This window comes from Petromyzon marinus, chromosome 41 (genome assembly GCF_048934315.1).
Source record: "Petromyzon marinus isolate PM22_M1 ecotype Great Lakes invasive population chromosome 41, UKy_Petmar_22M1.pri1.0, whole genome shotgun sequence".
Taxonomy (NCBI): domain Eukaryota; kingdom Metazoa; phylum Chordata; class Hyperoartia; order Petromyzontiformes; family Petromyzontidae; genus Petromyzon; species Petromyzon marinus.
This window is the reverse complement of record NC_133707.1, coordinates 8944437-8950582: the sequence shown is the minus strand read 5'-3', so window position 1 is coordinate 8950582 and position 6146 is coordinate 8944437.

Here is a 6146-nt window from a genome sequence, read left to right as displayed (position 1 = left end):
CCACGCCATCGCGGCCTCCTCCACGCCATCACGGCCTCCTCCACGCCATCGCGGCCTCCTCCACGCCATCGTGGCCTCCTTCCCGCCATCACGTCCTCCTCCACGCCATCGCGGCCTCCTCCACGCCATCGCGGCCTCCTCCACGCCATCACAGCCTCCTCCACGCCATCGCGGCCTCCTCCATACCATCGTGGCCTCCTCCATACCATCGTGGCCTCCTCCATGCCATCGCGGCCTCCTCCCCGCCATCGTGGCCTCCTCCACGCCATCGCGGCCTCCTCCACGCCATCACAGCCTCCTCCACGCCATTGTGGCCTCCTCCACGCCATCACAGCCTCCTCCATGCCATCGTGGCCTCCTCCACGCCATCGCGGCCTCCTCCACGCCATCACAGTCTCCTCTATGCCATCACAGCCTCCTCCACGCCATCGCGGCCTCCTCCATACCATCGTGGCCTCCTCCATGCCATCGCGGCCTCCTCCCCGCCATCGCGGCCTCCTCCCCGCCATCGTGGCCTCCTCCACGCCATCGCGGCCTCCTCCACGCCATCACAGCCTCCTCCACGCCATTGTGGCCTCCTCCACGCCATCACAGCCTCCTCCATGCCATCGTGGCCTCCTCCACGCCATCGCGGCCTCCTCCACGCCATCACAGTCTCCTCTATGCCATCACAGCCTCCTCCACGCCATCGTGGCCTCCTCCACGCCATCGCGGCCTCCTCCACGCCATCACAGTCTCCTCTATGCCATCGTGGCCTCCTCCACGCCATCGCGGCCTCCTCCACGCCATCGCGGCCTCCTCCACGCCATCGCGGCCTCCTCCACGCCATCGCGGCCTCCTCCACGCCATCGTGGCCTCCTCTCTCTCTGTTAGGGCTGCTGCCCCCCGACTCCCCGTTCTCCTGTGCCCCCCCCGCTCTCTTCTGCTCCCCACCTCGCTACTACTCCTCGTAGAAGCATGATTTAAATAGCTGCTCTAACCACCTTGCAAATACGCCGCGGTGCCCTTCTCGTATACGCCAACCACGAGCTGCGCAACGGCGAGAGTGCCCCCGCGTACACAATACCCCGGGTACCACAACGCCCGGGCTCACAATTTAACGTGCACGGCGAACGCGCACGCGCGGGCAAAGTATACGCTCGTGCACACACGTAAGACACCATGCAACGCACAGGCTCACCACACCAGGCACTCCCCTCCCTCCCCGTACTCACAGAGATAATACGACACGGTTTAATGTCTACTGGTGGTTTATTCTCTCGTTTAATGCAGCCAATCTATCTGTGTCAGTGTTGACCAGCAGGGCAGATCTAACCAATCTCTCTACGGTCTAATACTCCAGTAGCTTGTCCTCTCTCTATTCAATCTCTCTATTAAAATTTCCCCCTTTGCCTTACCTCTCCTCTTCGTACTTACAATCCGATCTCGAGGTATAGGAAGTCGCTGAAAGGCGAGGCTGCACGTGGCTTTTGCTGGGGCTGGACCTGGCTGCTCTGTGATCCGTCTCACGGACGTTCGAGTAGCAGCGGCCGATCACTCCTCGGTCACTCTCTCCACAAGACCCCTGGCAAAAGAGACCTTGCTTCCCAATCCCACTCCTTTTTATGCCCCAGTTTCAAAGCCTACGTGCCGCCGACCCGATGGTCCCTCATCCAATCGGCAGCCTCCCCTCTGACGCCCCGCCCCCCCCCCCATTGTTTAACCGAGTGCACGAGGTCCTCATCCTCCTGTACCGCCCCACCACCTGTTGTGCCACGGCGAGGTCCCTGCGCGTGTCGTGCCGCCCCCCTCATTGTTTAATCGAGTGCGCCGCATCATAGGCATCAACCTGCGCCGCATCATGGGCATCAACCTGCGCCGCCCCGCTCTCCACCTGCCTCCTGCCTGCTGGTCCGCGTGTGCCTTGGGCATTTCCTCAAAGCGGTTCTCAGTAAGTTCACCGTGGCCATACAATTTTAAGTTAATCCACGGCGCCGCAGTGTCATTCGGCCTGGGAGGGGTTCTGCCAATTCCCTGGCCCTGAGAAACCGTGGAGCACCCCCATGAGGGGGTCTCTCGGGTAAAAACTCAGGGGCAGGCGTCCCCCCTCACGAGGCCCTAACTGAGGGCATGTGTGTGTTTATGTGGGGGGTGGTGGGGAAAGCGCTTTGACGGAATCCGAGTGGCTTCGCTGTCGCAGCAGCACAGCGGCGGCTCCGGCCTCGGCGGAGCGGCTTCGCTGTCGTGGCATCACATGGCCTCCTCCCCACCATTGCGGCCTCCTCCATGCCATCGTGGCCTCCTTTTCGCCATTGCGGCCTCCTTCCCACCATCGCGGCCTCCTCCCCGCCATCACGGCCTCCTTCCCGCCATCGCGGCCTCCTCCCCGTCATCGCGGCCTTCTCCACGCCATCACGGCCTCCTCCCCGCCATCGTGGCCTCCTCTCTCTCTGTTCCCACGTGTGATGCTGTAAGTCTCGGGCGAAGCCGGGTAGTATAAAGCTAGTTTAATATAAAATGTATCTTCTTGCCAACGTATTACAACTACCACCCTCCTCATCAAGAGTTGTCTTAGTTTCTCGCCCAATGGTTGTCGCTGGCTGCCATCTCGGTTGACAGGTGGGTATTGCATTTGGCACAAATATAGCTGAGCTTTGTACGTAGGTTGAACTTCTTCAGCACCGTGCGTAGCCAACCGTGCTCATCATTGGCAATTGTGTCTGTGGAATGGGGTCCTTCTTGAGCTATAGTATCCATCTTGGACATCTGTGAAAACAGAGCGTCATTGCCCATTGGATTTCTCCAGGATAAATAAAGACTCTAATGTTGATTCTGACATCGGATTATGCATGGCCACCATCTCATTATTATGCACCACTGCCAATGCAGCAGCATCACCAAACGCAGTCGACGTCTGTCGATTATACGCGTGCAGTTTATCCGATTTACGGATTAACCACGCACCTGAGATTTTACTCATGGATTTTCTTTGAAGCCCAAATTAATAATCTAAGCACATTTACCGTACACATGGTTATTCTTGGAAATGTTTATCACAAGTCGCGTGCTTAAGCCGAACAACTATGTGCTCCGGTTAATCCGAAATCCAGGTGATCGCTCCTCCAGCACAGAAGTGGCTTGTCTTTACAACAGTGGGTGGCAGAGTTTGATTGACGTTGATTGGAGCGGCTCTGTGGTCCAATTCGTGGGCCGAGTCTTCTGTACGGGAGAAAAGTGAGTGTTATTATTATCACTGAGCATGCGCAGTGATAATAAACTCAATTTTCTTAACTTGAACATAATTGCTACCTATATTAGTGGTTTGTTGCATAGAGATCCGCGGATTTTTTTTTAAATATATTTTTTTTATTTTCTGCGATTTTATGTTTGCCAATCGCATCACAAAAACGTCTCGAAGCGCCGTGCGATCGGGAGAGCGCGACGGATCGGTCACCGAGCGAGGGAAAATGACGACGAGGCAGGGTGGACACAGGTTAGGGCTTGCACGACCCTACAGGATGCAGTACAGCAAGTAGTATGCTGGGCTTTCAATTCCAGGTGATTTGGTCACAGGCCTACATATGCAAGTAGTTAAAATTTACAACCCCGTGTAAATGAACTGTAACGTCTACAAAGTGTGCCAAATATAAACCCCAACTGTTCTACCCGCTGATTTGAATGTCGATTCACCTTTGGGCTTAAGTGAAGCTGTTGATCTTTGCTCATGCAAATTATTTCGTCATGTAAAACCAAACCAACAATCCAACAGCGCCAAACCACTACCCTATCTCACCTCGTGCAAAATTCAATGTAATCTTACGATGGGAAGCAATTAAATAGATTGCTTATTATAGAAATTAATATTTTTCTTATTTATTTTACCAGATAAGGGCCACCGAGCGATACAGCTCTTTTTTCATGGCCACAAATGATAGCTCAACGAAGTGGCTTATCATGTGGCAATGTATAGCTGCCACAAACGCTAAACGCGTGTTTCTAAATGTGGAGGGAAAAACCGGAGGACCCGGAGGAAAATCCACGGGACCACGGGGAGAGAGACACGCAGACTCCAAACATACAGACGTCAGAGTCTGGATTGAACCCACACACTCCTGTATACCAGGCGAGGTAGTTAACATCTTGCCACCGTGTCGCCTAATTTAAACCCTCGCCCTCCTCCGACCCCCTTTTTAAAGGTACGTACTTAATGGATCTCATGTTATTTTTATGAGGTCGAACTTTGGAATGCTTGGCCAATTTTACATTCAATATTTTTTACATCTGTGTGTGTGTGGGAAGACGCTGGAGAAAACGGTAAACACTCACCCACACACGGTGCACCAATATAGATCAACAACCTACTTGCGGCACTGCTTCCCATCGTCACCACTGCATTACCCCTTGCGTGCGGGTGGCTTCATCACAAACATGGATTCATTCCCAAGTGACCCACCAACCCAACAACCAAGTCGTCGGAATAGAAACCGCAATGCCGCCATGCCCGGGTGCATACCAGTTCAACGGTACAAAGGTTTGAGATAATGGTGGCGAGACTGCCCGGCGGTCGTGGATTTACTGCTCGTTTTAACGGTTCGCGGTTCAATCGCCTCCGCCACCCAGGTAATACTGCGCGTGTATGAACCAGGTCTGCCGTCTGCTCCACGGTAAATTTATTGATCTATTCTGAACTTATTTCGCACCGTACAGTGAGGGAAAAAAGTATTTGATCCCCTGCTGATTTTGTACGTTTGCCCACTGACAAAGAAATTATCAGTCTATAATTTTAATGGTAGGTTTATTTGAACAGTGAGAGACAGAATAACAACAAAAAAATCCAGAAAAACGCATGTCAACAATGTTATAAATTGATTTGCATTTTAATTAGGGAAATAAGTATTTGACCCCTCTGCAAAACATGACTTAGTACTTGGTGGCAAAACCCTTGTTGGCAATCACAGAGGTCAGACGTTTCTTGTAGTTGGCCACCAGGTTTGCACACATCTCAGGAGGGATTTTGTCCCACTCCTCTTTGCAGATCTTCTCCAAGTCATTAAGGTTTCGAGGCTGACGTTTGGCAACTCGAACCTTCAGCTCCCTCACTGTACGTAGCCAACCGTTCTAATCGGAGGTGCTGGAGGGGACGGACGGCAAACCGAACACAAAGAACTGTTCAAGGAAATGCGCATTCAGTATAGATGATTCAAAAGTGAGCAGCTCCAGTGGCTTCCTAATATCAGAAGAAAGAGCGTTCCAGACGGCCGCGGAAGCGCATCTGAAAGAGCGCGATGCTGTGACCGTCTTTTTGCTTTATGGCTAGCCAGAAGCCGACGCGATGATACCGTGAGTTCGCGTGATGGTGTATGCCCCTTGATGAGATCGGCAAAGGAATTGTGGTTCATTTGTGGCAAGAACTTTATGTGTAACCTCATAACCGGAAGTCAGTGGATCTCGGCGAGCACTGTGGACGGGCATGGCCGGATCCTGCAGTACCCGTCATGACACGTGCCGAAGAATTTTGTCTTCCATGATCTCCCCCCCTTCCTTAGATGCACTGCTCACAATCCTTTCTCCTACCGCAGTAGGTCAGCGAGCCCGGACGGCCTGTGATTAGTCCCTAAATTTTGTGGGTCTATTAGGTCGAGTTTGTTAAACGTTATCTGCTGGGTTTTTTTTCTCCCTCTTTTCTGAAATACACTTTGCATGATTTAATGGCAAGTGCATATATAAATATATTAATAAAAACTATCATGACGCTACTCTAAAAAAAAGACAAGGCCACGAGCTGGGCATCCTGGTCAAAAATTTCCAAGTTTGATAAACGACTTGGAAATTATAGACTTGGGAAGCCGCAAAAGGAGCATTGACCCCCCTACTGGCAGACTGCTTGATTCCCACTTGCTTTACCCGGTGCTGCATTCACCCTGTGTGACGCAGAGACAGCTGCCACTGGGGGGGGGGGGGGGGGGAGAAGTCCTCTGCGTCAGGACACGTCGAGATGTAATGCGTGGGAGATGCTGTGTAAGTAATTAAGCAATGATGATGCTGATGGTGCCATAAAGAATGCCAATCAGAGCACGTGTCATTTAAAACAAAGACGAGAGGCGAACTCATGTCACCAGGTTCATGGGGGAGTGCACTCAGGGTGTAACTTACACAGTGTGCGAATG